This window comes from Lepisosteus oculatus, chromosome 6 (assembly GCF_040954835.1).
Source record: "Lepisosteus oculatus isolate fLepOcu1 chromosome 6, fLepOcu1.hap2, whole genome shotgun sequence".
Classification (NCBI taxonomy): Eukaryota; Metazoa; Chordata; class Actinopteri; order Semionotiformes; family Lepisosteidae; genus Lepisosteus; species Lepisosteus oculatus.
In genome coordinates, this window is record NC_090701.1 from 47,562,659 (window position 1) to 47,576,829 (window position 14,171).

Genomic DNA, 14,171 nt, shown 5'->3' on the forward strand with positions numbered 1-14,171 from the left:
GATAGCATAAAGTGCTCTATACAGTATAGTACTGGGTTTGTATTAAATCAAAATCTATAGTGAAATGAGAGCTATACCAGCTATTGCTTTTGTGGTAAACTGCACCTAGTTCTGGTTGTCCTTTCAAAGTACTGTCCATCCTTCAGTTAAGAATAATCACTGCCTTATATTCAATTAAGAGCAAATTAAGGAGCTTTCTGTGAGAAACATTTTTTCCTTGCATAATAATTGTCTGGTATACTACAAGAAAATTCTCAAATTTCAGTTGGCTTTTCAGTTTTTCCCCTCAGAATCAAGTGCTATACGACAGCCTGTAATCATCTTTTTAGTTTTCTTCATCTTTGTGAGAGATGTATATTGACTAGGAGATGTATTGTTAAATTGAAGAGAATAATCCCACCCCCTCTCCACCTATTCTCCATAGCACACAGCTTATTAATGGTTTTAAGACAATTCATTTGTAAAAGAAGTGATTCAATTTGCATTGGAACTTCAGATACAGTCTCATGTAGATAATTAGATAACACATTCATCTATTCTAGCATTTTAGCATCACTTAACTGTCACAAGACAGTTGGCAAGAAGGATGTATTAGCTGGACCTATAGGTCCAGTCAGTAAAACTTTTGATTTTTCTTAAATAAACTCCCATTGCTGTTCCCATGCCATCTCCATGAATACAGTAAAACATCAAAATTATCATGAAGCACTCAATAAACTGTGTATATACTTACATTCTGACATTTTTTTTACCTTCACGAAGCAATCATTTTCTTCTTCTGCGTATGTTTTAATCTTCTGTCAGGTATCTGTGGCATTAAACATTAAAGCATTAAACAACCGCAATTTATTAAATGCCACCATGTGATCTTACAATGTAATGGATCCTTGACACATTGGTGTAACAGCAAAGCTATTTCACTGCACAACATATTCTACTGCTCTGTAGTCTTGTCCAGGGTGTACCTTGCCCTGTACACTTGAAAACAGGTAAAACAGTGCTTAGCATTGATACTTTACAGCACTGAAGCCCTGAGCTCAATTCCTGGGGTGTTATCTCAGGAGAGTTCGCATGTTCTCCGTGTATTATTGTGAGTTTTTTCTGAATGCTCCAGTTTCCTCCTGGTGCTTTCTGGGATAGGCTCTGTGCCACTGTGACCCTGAATTGCATAATTTGTTTTCGAAAGTAATGTGATGATAATCAAATTCTACACCATACACTCACACACTAATTGAAGCAATAGCGTTCACTTACATTGAAATATTTGTAATGGATATTGTTAGTATATACAAAGTTCTAGACTATGCATTTCAGGACAGAAGAGATACATGTACAGAGGTTATGTGGTAAGCGTAACAAATGTTTATTGAAGAAAATCTACAGTAGTGTCAGAAAAATAACATGCAGGTTCTGAATACTGATCCAGACATAAGAAAAGAGCATTCAGAAATTGCTTAAGCAGACATATTGTTACCTGAAATAGTCTTTTTCTGTTCATATTTAAATATGGAGACTTATTCTGTTGTTGTTTTTTTCTTTAACTGTGTTCTTTGTCTCTAAATCTTCCATCTCAAAATACTGTAACATATGGTTCATTAATATTCTAGTTCTAAGACTGTAACCTAATTTATTGAAGGTTTCACTGAAAAAAACACTTTTTTTCTGAAAGTAAGTATGTGAAGTTAGAGATTTCACACATTTTTTGTGTATATTTATGTACATGTAACACAAATAATCAACCTTTGTGAAATAATTGATTTGAATTAACATCATTGCAATCTTCCGAATCATAAAGAGAGGTGTTGTCATAATGGTGTGCAAAAACATCAGGCAGATGAGATTTACCAAGTATTTACCAAGTTGGTTTCAGATACAAATTTTACTAAACTTCTCAAATTAATTGTAAGAGTTCTTCAAACTCCAACTTTATTCAGGATGGAGTTTTATACTAGGGAAAGGTTAAGGACTGTTGTACAATAAATGTTTGATTTACTTTTTGACATTTGACATGATGTATGGCAATGTCTTTCTAAAGAAATTCTGCTTTTGGATGGCCACATTTTAGAAGCCTGCTTGAATAACAGATTCATCCCAAAAGTGAGTAAATCAAAGTCTAGAATAAGTATTCCAAATGATATAATATATCAACAAAAATATAATTAGAAAAAACACTATATGGTTACTACTAGCAACAAGATGACCTATGTGGTCAGAATGGGTTTATCTTGTTTCTAACCTTTCCAATGTTCTCAAAATTATTATGCTTTAAAAGACACTTAGAAAAAGAATCATAAAGGATATGTATTTGTAATTCTCATACAATGATTTTAGGTAGGAAATCACACAAAGGAAGTTTAGAAGACTGAAAGAGATTTAAAGAGATTCTGTACATCTTGAGTAGCACAATGGTTGGCACTGCTGCCTCACAGTTGCCCTGGTTTCAACTCCTGGGGAGCTAGTTCAGTTCTGAGTGAAGTTTGCATGGTCTCCCTGTGTTTGTGTGAAAAACCAGAGAAAACAAGACATAATTAAAGTGTTAGCAAATGGATCTAAAAATAAGGATTTAAACCAATGCATCTATGTGTGTACAAGACCAATGAATCTTTCAGTCTTTTTTGAACATATTGTATTGTACAAAATGTTTCAACCAACTGTAATTTTGAGACTGAACATCTAGACAGAGCAAGATGAGAATTTCACTCAGTTGTAATTATTGATTACCTGTGGATTGTGTTATATTCCTAAAATGAAAGCAGATTAATACTGCACTTATGTGTTTTTACAAACATTATCACAATGGCCAGAACAGTCAGTGGTAATACAAATTTTCTAAATTCACAAGTGATCATATTCCCATAGAAGCGAATATATTGTAAAGAGCTCATACTGCTCACTATTTTTTAGTGAGTATACCCATTTGTACCTTCTATTTTATAGAAGTACAGGTGGCTTAATGAATCTGTCTCCTTTCTGTATACACAGCTACACCAGAGTACAATGCAATAACAATAAAATGAAGAATAAAACACCCTGAGGAGTAACTGAAAGTAAAAATATGAAAGACTTAAAAAGACAAGTGAATGAGGTTATGTAGAAGATAGAAATGGCAAGACATACTACAGACAGTGAAATTCCAATACAAAATGGCTAATTAACTTTTTATTAACCATTTTAGCTTGAATTGTCCTATAGTTTCCAAAATTTTATACTCTGTAATATGTCACTATTTGTATGAAAAAATGAGAGGAATCCATTTGTCCTATTTAGCTCATTTGGTCACTATCAGCTAATCAAGAATCTTGTCCAGCTGCTTCAACAATGTGGTTCGATCATTTGTTCCAGACTTTCAACACTTAGTGTAAAAAAAAAATGTTCTCAGTTTTAAAAGCACCTCTTTGTTTTCTTATGTATCCTATGGTTCATGTTGAAAGAACCCATAGTGTTAACTTTGTCAATTCCTTTCTAATGCAGATTTTTAATGCTTAGATCAGGTCCCCTCATAGTCTTGTCTTCTGAAGATTTAAAAGACAACAGATCTTTTAGACATAAAGATTAGGACAGTCCTTTTTGGAAATGTAACTACACTGATTCCTACCCTGTTTATCATGTGGTAAATATTGTACAGAATATTCTAAATGAGGGTTTACCAGTACATGGTAAACCATGCAAATTTGTATTTTGGCATTTTTTTCTGAACTGTGGCTGTAATTTGCTTCTACAGTCCTGGAACTTCACTACTCTTGGAGACTGTTCTCAAAGTAAGTCTCCTAAATGAAACCCAGAGACACACTAACTCCAGGACCAGATTCCCAGACTTGGGTCTCACCCTGAGCATCACCAGGTCCTAGGGGAACTCTTGTTCCATCCACAACCACTTTATGGCAACCCAGGCAACCAAGAACACTTCCAGGCTACAGCCTTCATGTTACATGAGGTCTTATGAATCACAAGATTCAAGAAAAGCTGAAACCAGCGTCCTTGCTCTCAAGAGACCCCATCCAGCCACCTCATTACAAATAGTGGAATTATGCCATGGATACAATCTTCCTTTCATGGCCTGGAAGCTTCCATAACCTAAACCCCTCTGAAATGTGCAACTAAAGCCAGATACCTTATGTGGGAGAGAAAATGAAACCCTGTCTCTTTTCTCATTCTTATTAAATCAATAATCTTAATCTTAGCAGTTTCCATAATGTGGTACAAACCAGCTCCTTGGAAAGTGGTCCATAAGTGGTCGCTAGTCATATCCCTCAGGAGAGCTGCTTCTCCCTTCTTCTGTCAAATTTAACCAAACGTGACTTAAACAAAGGAACAAGTAATAGGCTTATTCCATGCTGAAAAGAGAAGAAAGGAAACACAACGTTTCGGGTGTGGAAAAAGTGTTGAATTTCAGGCAAAATCCTTTGGGAATGGTATTATAACGACATCTGTAAAGAAATAGGAGGTGGTAAGAAAGCCTGGTCTTGCCACAATCGCTGTGAAGGGAGGGAGGAAGAGAAGGAAGAGATCAAGTAAAACTTAGAAGAAGGTATAGTGGGTCGCAGCAGAAGTAGGCAGAAGTTGTTCAGGTGGGTAGCTGCGTCAGCATGTGTAGGCTGCAAAGGAACAAGTAATAGGTTTATTCCATGCTGAAAAGAAAGGAAACACGTTTTGGCTGTGGAGCCTTCTTCAGGTGTGCCTATGTGCCTTTCGGGTGTGACTTAAACAAACCTCTCTATTCTGATTAATGTTAAGCCTAGTGGAAGAGAAGGTTTCTGTTGAAAGAGAAACATCTACCAGAATGCTGTGTTGCAATGATGTGAAAATGTATGCCTATTACCTTCATGCACATTAATTTCTCTTAAAATCATAACCTTCGTTAAACTACAACCCTTTTACAGAAATTAAAATTCTTAAAGCAACAGCTGCCTGTTTAACATACTTTTATTAAAGTTGTACACTTTTGACTATATCCTAGCATTCTGTTTTTCTTTGTTATTACTTCACTATATCTAGAACAAGCTAATTATAAAGTAAAAAAGAAGAGAGAAAAAACACGTTTCAGCCGTGGAGCCTTCTTCAGGTGTGACGGTGCTCCACGGCGGAAACGTTGTGTTTTTTCTCTCTTCTTTTTTTCAGCATGGAATAAACCTATTACTTGTTCCTTTGTAGCCTACACATGCTGACGCAGCTACCCACCTGAACTAATTATAAAGTATTTCAACAAAGAACATCAAATCTTTTTCCCACTTTGGAGTTGTATTTTTTCTTCTGACACTCTCCACCTGTCTATATTAAATGTCATACATCAGAAAGACCACCGAAACTAAAATTATTCTGCAGCTAGGATCACACATTCTCCCTTCCCTTAACGACAGATTACTGTTCTTTTAAATTTTCTCCATTCATTGGAAGTTTCATTTCACACCTCTCTGCACCCATTCTGACTTCACACCTCTTGATTGGCCTCTCTTTCTGTCCCCTGCTCCCGCCTCTCACTCCTCCTCCCTCCCAACCTTTGTTCTCCCGCTACTTTACCTTTGCCTACTGCCCTGTCTCTCTCACACCTGAAGAAGGCTCCACGGCCGAAACGTTGTGTGCTCTTTCTTCTTTTTTTCAGCATGGAATAAACCTATTACTTGTTCCTATATTAAATGTCATCTGCCTTCTTCAAGTCTTGATTTCTATCTAAATTTCTGTGAAATTAGTCTATATTTACTAGGTCATGTTTTTCTATGGATGGGGTCTATGTTAGCCATTTCATTTTCTACAATAACAGAATTGTTTACAGTTGGCATTTCCACATGTTGAAAAGTCTAAGTCGGAAATTGAATATCCTTTTCTAGCAAAGCTTTAAAAATGATATCTTCACATCTTTGTAATAAATAGTATTTTTACACATATTTTCCATGTGTATATTAGGGTCAATATTTTTTCTTTAGGCGGTTATTATGTGGTTTCCTGTTTTGAGGATTTTGTTTCTGATTGTTATGACAGTTAAGTATTGAATTTATCACAAGGCTGAAACAGACTGAAATATCCTGTGGTCTTGATTGGGGAAAGTCAATGATACATATGAATACAAAAGCTAAAACTGTATTATGCCTTGTTTCTCAAGTGTATTATCATAGAAATATATCTTTTGTTTGTCAAATCCTAACATGAAAACATGAGATAATGCAGGTCTGTCAAATGCATTTCTTTTGTCAGAAAAAAGAACAAAGGAACAATGCATTCAAAAGAATTAATGAGGATGAAAATTCCTTTGCATCAACCATATTTGTCAAGTGCCAAGAAACACATTCAAAGACTTTTTAATCTGACAATAAGAAAAATTAAGAAACAAATACATTTGAAACTTCTGGGAACTTAGCACATATCAGCATTAGTCTACCTTTTCCATTTTTAATTATCTGTAGTGGTTACAAAAATATAAGTTATATAAGTCTCATGCAAATGTTCAATGTTTATCCTAAGGAAATTCAGTACAACTAAATTTGTATTGAAAATCAAACTTCTTGAGCAGAACTATAGATGTTATTGTTACACTGTTCATATTACTTAAAATAATATATCCTTAATTTTATGGATGTCACTGCAGTGTACTGCTGTTCTGTTACTGTATATTAATTACATATTATTTCCTATAAAAGCCTATGGTGCGTGGCTTCCCCCTTAGTAGATGTCTAGCAATCTTATGATGCTTGCAGTCTTGTGACAGGTGATCATTTTCATGAAAAACAGAACTAAAGTATGACAGATATGTAGTTTGCAAACTTTTTTTTCTTCTTAATATAATGAATCAATACATTAATAAATTCCATGATAATTTGTTCATTTGATTTACTATATGCAGCTGGTAATCAGTGATAATCAGCAAAAATAGAAGTAGTTTTGCCAGCAGACTGCCAAAGACCTCTGCTGGCAGAAGAAATTAGCTTTGAGCATTTAAAAGGTTAGTTTTAGATGCTTGTAGCTGATCAGGACTAGAGAAGTTAACTCTGGGAACAAGCCAACAGATTGAGGGACTTACTGATCTGGGGAAGCAGGTAGAAATCCCTACTCATAATCACAACACAAAATTTCAATTTCCCTTATTTATGCCATGGTATGTGGTTATTTTATAATATTGCAAGTGAATTCCAAGAGGGTAATCCAAGTTTCTGAACTTCTGCTTCTGAAGTGACAATCAAAAGCAGTTGTCTAGTTCTCCAGGTGAAATTTCTAGGAACACGTGCTGAGCCTCTCCTTCCATCCTCATTGCTAATTCGATGGCCTTATCCTAGCAAGCAGATCTGTGGCTCACTCAGCTTTCTCAGGATATACTGAACATTTAAAATAGATTATTTAAGTCCTATCAAAGAATTCATATTAAAGTTTGTACTGCAGAGTCTGGAAGTGTACTGCTATCCTGATAAAGCTTTGGTGTGCTCCCAGCTGTACACCAGATGGATAGAGTGTCTTTGCGATTCTATCCAGAGATGAACTACCCATACAGTATTTTTCCCATATTCCTCTTCTCTTCAGTGCCTTCATTTATTACAGTCAGGAACCAGGACATCTTAACTGACATCAGTGCAACATGTTTCTTTCAATGGCATGGGGAAGGAAGCAGCAAAAAATGTAATGCCCACAAAACTGAGCTTTATTACCCTTTTACTGAAAATACTAGTCAGTAGTTTGGAATATAGCATCTGCTAGGACAGTTAACCCTCGTTTTAACAAGACCTACAAGACTTCATGTTACTGGACAAAATCTTCTAAAGGGGAATTTTGTCTATTTTCCTGCAATAACAATAACAATTCACAAATAAAATGACAAGATTAAAATAAATATGACATGGGTTTATATCTCAGGGATACTAATTGTGCTCTATAGGGGTAGGTCAGTTGCTTACAGTGGGTGTTTTTTTTGCATTAGTGAATTTTATATAGTACATTTTCAACACAAGATTTTGTATATTTGAGATAAAAAAGGCAAGACTTTTCATTGACTTTGTTGATTTTAATTGGTAAAAAAAGTCAAAAGATCTAGAAAGGACATGTAGTATATGCTGTATATTTATCTTATATAATAGTATGGTTTTGGACTGAAAATGTCAGTCATGATTTAATCAGCATTTGGCAATAACGTGCACCTCTTTCCCACTAAGTCTGTTCAACTAAGGTTTACATTGTATAAATGAGATGCATAAATGTCCACCCCCTTCTTCCTCATAGGAAAAAGAAGAGTTGTGGGTGACAAGAGAGGAAAATAGTCAAAGTAGCAGTTCTTGAGGGTTCAGTTCAATAGGAGCAACATTATAAAGAGTTATATAATAATGCCGCACTTAAAAGAAATAGGGAAACACTTTACATTTAACCAGTCAAACCATCAAATCATTATTTCAGTCTCCACTATTACATGCATTCAGACTTTCTTTAAGCTGTGTTTCTCTGTGTTGTTAAGGTCTTGCACGCTAGATAGTTCAGCTGTGCAAATTTCTTTAGTAAATAATCTGTAATTATTTTAATATATTTTATGATAAAACCTAATTATCTTAGGGATCCACTAAAGGTGGGTTTGTCACAATACAATCCATAAAAAAGCAATCAATTCAAAAAAATCTTTACAGTTGTATATACAGTGATGTGAAAAAGTAAACCACTCTTAAGATACTATGGTTTGATATATTATCTACTGTTAAGATTTGGTGAGGACTAGATGAGGGTCGGATATGTTTTAATATGCAAAAACAAACTTGTAAGGGGGTGTACTTTCTTTTTCACATCACTGTAGAAGCACATATCACGATAACATTTTATCTTAAAAGTTACAAAACAGAAAACAAAGGAGAACATCCGACAAAAAATCACAAACATGCCTTTAAAGGCAAATTTCTAATAAGAAATGTGAGCAAATCTGTTATTCATTTTACTTATTTGGCATATATTTAAGTACTCAATGCCCAATCCCACCTTCAAATGTAAACTACATTGTATGCAAAATTTTAAATATTTTATATATTTAAATTTTTATATTGAATTTATATTATTCGATATGTTTAATTCATGTTTTACAGTATAATACTTTAGCATGGATATGCATTATAAGACTCTTAGAAGGCACAGTTAAAATAAAGTTTCTTGTTACTGAACTCTTTTAGAAAAAGTAGCTGCAAGATGTTCTAAGAAATTTCAAGGGTAGCAGTGAAAGTAGTCTGAGTTAAAAATCTTCCTGCAGTACAATGGAACAAGATTACGCACGAGACTTGGCTCCATTCATAGGTGTGCAGCATCCTAACAAATTGCATCTGAAACTAAAATACTTTGTGTCAGTTTACAAACATGTGCAGAAAGTGGGATTATTTGCAGTATTGTCTGAAAATAAATATCTTTATATATAGAAAATATGTGGTTGACAAATATGTAAATGCAACCAAAATTACACAATACATTATACAATTTGTATGCTTTTTTACATAAATTAAAATTAAAATATCATCTCATAATATGTTGTTCCAAGAATTTAACACATTTTGACAGATGCAAATTTTCAAATGAATACCTTTATGATATAATATCTTTACATTTCGACATTTTCTTAAACAAATACATTTTTAAATTTGACTTACATTTATCATTATTCATACATGAGGTTGAGATAGAATGCCCTGTGCATTTATTCTGTCAGCAAGCATTGCATATCATTACCATGTCTGAAAGCAGCTTCTTTTATTTTTGGGACCATGCCCACCATAGATGAGTCACTGTTTATCTTCATTTCTAGCACTTTTAAAGAGGAAATCTGTTGTAAAACAAAAAATCAAACACAAATTATACCAGTCTGCAGTTCAGAGCCTGCTAAGTTGTTGTATAATAATTGTATGTTTCAAAACATCCTCAAATGCTTTTTCAAATGCAGTCTCAAAACTTCCAAGATTAATATATTGTAATACAAATTGTCATCAGGTGATTTAAAAAACTGCTTTTGCCTTATGTTATTCACAGCACAAAGTTTTGTTTCCACAAGAGTTCTGTGTATCCATAGATGTTGAGTATCAATGATGTCAATATACTGTAAGTACAGTATATGGCATATGCAATACCTAATAATCTTTACATGGCTCATAAGGCTGCACTGAGATTTTTTATATTCATGGTGTATGATCACAGAGATGTTTTAATGCAACTATCATACAGTGACTTAATATCTTCTGAACTGCAGTTTGCTATAGTTTATGTCTTCAATGCAAAAAATGCCATTATCCATGTGAATATAGTATTTCGAATACAGGATAACCAAGATATTTTTTCTAATATCACTTCAAATTAACCTCTTTTTAATTATAAGATTATAAAGCATTAATACATATACTGTATTTAACTAAATCGTGTTAGGACAGTTTGCTAATATTTCTGTAATTCAAGAAACAACAGCATTAATCAACATTAATCAAGAAACAACAGCATTATCTTATAATTAACATTAATTATTCACTATACTCAATTCATGGCAAAGAAACACATTAAGAACAAAAATTCCATAATCCAAAATGCACATAGAGACTAACTTAGCCTCGCTCATACATATTCAAAAGTTGAAAAATATGTCCTATGTATTGTCTGAGAATCTGTAGGAATGACTTTGCTACTAAGTGAATAAAAAAATTTACAGTAAATGTTTTTTACTTGTTTTCATATCTTAAAAGCTACTTAAAAGTTGTAGAATATTGTTGAAAGATGCAAACTCTAATTCAATGTTTTTTGCTTATCCTTCCTCAAACTTACAGTACCTTGAGGGCATTGCCAAACCCACTATATCAAAAAGACTATATTTATTATCTAAACAGCAGTTCATTTAAGTGTACCCCTGTTGAGCTTGCCAAATACATATAGAAAATATTTATTTTCTAAAAATCAATTGATGTGAGTGGTTCTGTATGGGTCATGCCAAATAGAAGAATGGGATCTTTCTAATCTAAAGTAATTGATTATGGATTTAGTCTGTCAATACATGTTTATCAGCTTTATTCAACTACAGTGTAAGGTTTGGTCTATGGGTTTAAGTAGCCAAACTGTGTATATCTTAAGATGGTGGCAGTTCGGCTTCTTATAATGCTTCTGCTCCCTTCTGCTCTTGAATTCTTCATCAGTTTTGTCACTGCATTCATTTGGATCTCTTTAACAAAAGTTTCTTTTAGAACATTTTTGCAGAGTTTGTTGGAAAAAATAGAAAAAATAGAAAAATACTGGGAGTTGGGACTGTTGGTGGTTCTTTTGAAATTTTCATAGCACTGTTTTGCTGTTTCATAAAACACCTGATAAAATCTGCTGTTGACATTCAGCCTTACTGCTTTAGAAGAGTTACCAAAAAACAAATTCCCAGCACTTTTTGTTCTGTAACATACACTTAGACAAGATTTCACATTAAATATGGTTTAAATATGTCAAGTTTTGATGCTTAGCTACAAATAGTCTGTTTTACGTGACAGAAAAGCAGCTTAAGCTGACGAGGTAAATATTTTGCTTTTTTTGCTGTAAAAAGACATCAGAAACACCGCAATCCAAATTGTAGTATTAATTTCTTACGTTTCAATCTACCCTGATGAGATGAAAAAATAGCAACATTAAATTCTTGTTGAATTTTATTTTTGTTATGCCACTGCTTCTAAACAACTTAATTTCTGTTGCTAATCACAATGGCATGTGGTTGCACAATTAGTGGAATGTGAAACTTCCCATGCTTATTGTTTTTTTGCAAAATGTATCATAGGAGAAGGTGAGGTAGGTCTGTGGCCTTGCATTCCACAAATGGCTTGCCCGTTAGCTCCAATAAACTTAATATAGTTTTTTGTGAGCACACAGTATTCATGATTTATTGTTCAAGCCCACGCTAGTTTTGAATTCTGGATTGTTGAGTCACATTAAGAATCATGTTTTTTTAAACAAGTCTTCTGAATTATTCTCTAAGTTGGTGTCTTCAAATAGTAGGCTTTTCACTTTGGGGGTTTTCACGTGGTTATCCCTAAGGACAATTACATTGATGTTTTTCTAGGAAGTTCACAGATGTGTTGGAATCTTAAGGCCTATTACAGTATATCACATTATATCACTCCACATCACAAAAGAGGACATGTTTTTGATTTAGTAATAACTAAAGACTTAAGACTTACTTATTACTTATTCATGAGCATTTTATTATTTCTTTCATTTCTTTTAATTGTTTACAAAATCCCCTTGACAAAAGAAATATGGTCAGTGTTCACCCAAGGTTCATTTTCATCTGATGAGGTTATTAGCTGTTATAATACTATTCCTAATAGAATTAAAAATAGAAAAGCTCCTATATGGATTTATTCCATTTTAATCTAGACATCAACATCCATTGCTTAAGAGTGACCTCCGAGTCCTCAAAGTTAAAGGTCATAAACTTTGCAAGTAAATGAGCTGCATATTGATTCAGTATTGATTTAGATATTTGAAAATTGCATCTGAACTTAGGAAGCCCTAGAACAGGAAAACAATATATATATTTTAATTTCAACAGTAAAAATATTACTTAAAAAAAAAGATAAATTGTTAAATCCAAAACTAATTCCTCAAATTGATTCGAAACTATCCTTAACAAAAACTATAAGCTGGCAGCACTTACAAATGTTATTCTCAATAAGGCAATGTGGCACCAAAATAAAAAAAAAGAGAGACCATATACAGAGGGTCAACAAAGTAATAGTACATAAAACATTTATGGCTTCAAAGAAAGTGTTGTTTATTCCATCTGATCTTGTTCAACAAGATGTTCTGATCTAATGAACCCTTCTGTTTCTTATACTGCTATAATCAGACGCTTTTCTGCTGCCATGGAGGATTTTGAGCACTGCAGGGTACAATAAAAAAAAATCACAGGCTGCTACTGTAGCAATTCATCACTTGCTTTTCCTTACACAGACACATAGAGGTACAGTATAGCTGCTGAATATCTATTTGTGCTAGAAAAATAAACTAAATTAAATTAAACATTATCGTAATTTCATATCTAAGTCATACAGTATGTTTTGTCACATAGCCTTTTGTCAACCCGGAACCATTTTGAAGACATTTTTTTCACAAAATCTTAAAAAGGGAATAGACTTATGATCTTTTCAAACTCTGTCCAAATACGTAAGAAAAAACTGAAATAGAAATGCCTTGACATTGCACAGTTGTAAAATATACAGTTCTTAATTTAATTACAGTAAATATTTAATTTCACAATAAATATACTGCATGTGCTTTTGAAATCTGAATTATTATATTTAAAGACACAAGCATCTGGGTGTTGTTGTGGTGCAGTGGTTAGTTTTGCTGCCTTGCAGTGTGGGTGCCCCGGGATCAATTCTAGACTGGGGGTGCTGTCTGAATGGAGTTTGTATGTTTTTCCAGTGTTCCCATGGGTTTTCTTTGGGTGTTCTCATTTCCTCCTCCTGTCCAAAGACACATTGATAAGTTAATTGGCTCTGGTGTGAGTGTTTGTGTCTGTCAGCCCTGTGATGGACAGGTGTTCATTCTACTAAAGGTGTGAGATGATGTAGAATACCTGGAGTATGTGTAGCTGTAATTGCTAGGAGAGGGTAATGATTTTTGTTAAATGACTACAGATGTTGTTGTTGTTGCATTTCCTTCTGAGTACATTTTTAAAAAAATTCAGAAAGTGCTTAAGATTATCAGTATATCTGTATAATTATCAACAAGTGTACATGTAGAGAGAGGCATATTTATGGCATGTTAATGCAATACACATGTGGATAACTTGAAAGCTTTCCAAAAAATAAAACAGAATGTTTTCAAAGTTCATGAATCACTTAACCAAATGAAATGGGCTACTTACATATACAATATATTACACTCAACTGAAGTTGCTAACAAAATGTAGGTTGATGTTTGCTTTTTGATATTATGATATCATGATATTATGATATTAAATATTATGCAAGATATTAAAACAGAAGAATCATCTGATTAAAAAAAATATATATTTCTATGGTTGAATCAGAGAAAGATTGAAACCTGAGACTTCAATATATGACTGACAATTATCCAGCCTTCTTTCATCAGGTGACACACCCAAGTCAGATTTGAACTCAGTGAAGATTGTTCATTAATGAAGATGCAATGTAATCAAGTGTCTCAGGTGGGTTGGATATAGTCGTTATGGAAACTCTGACTGTTTT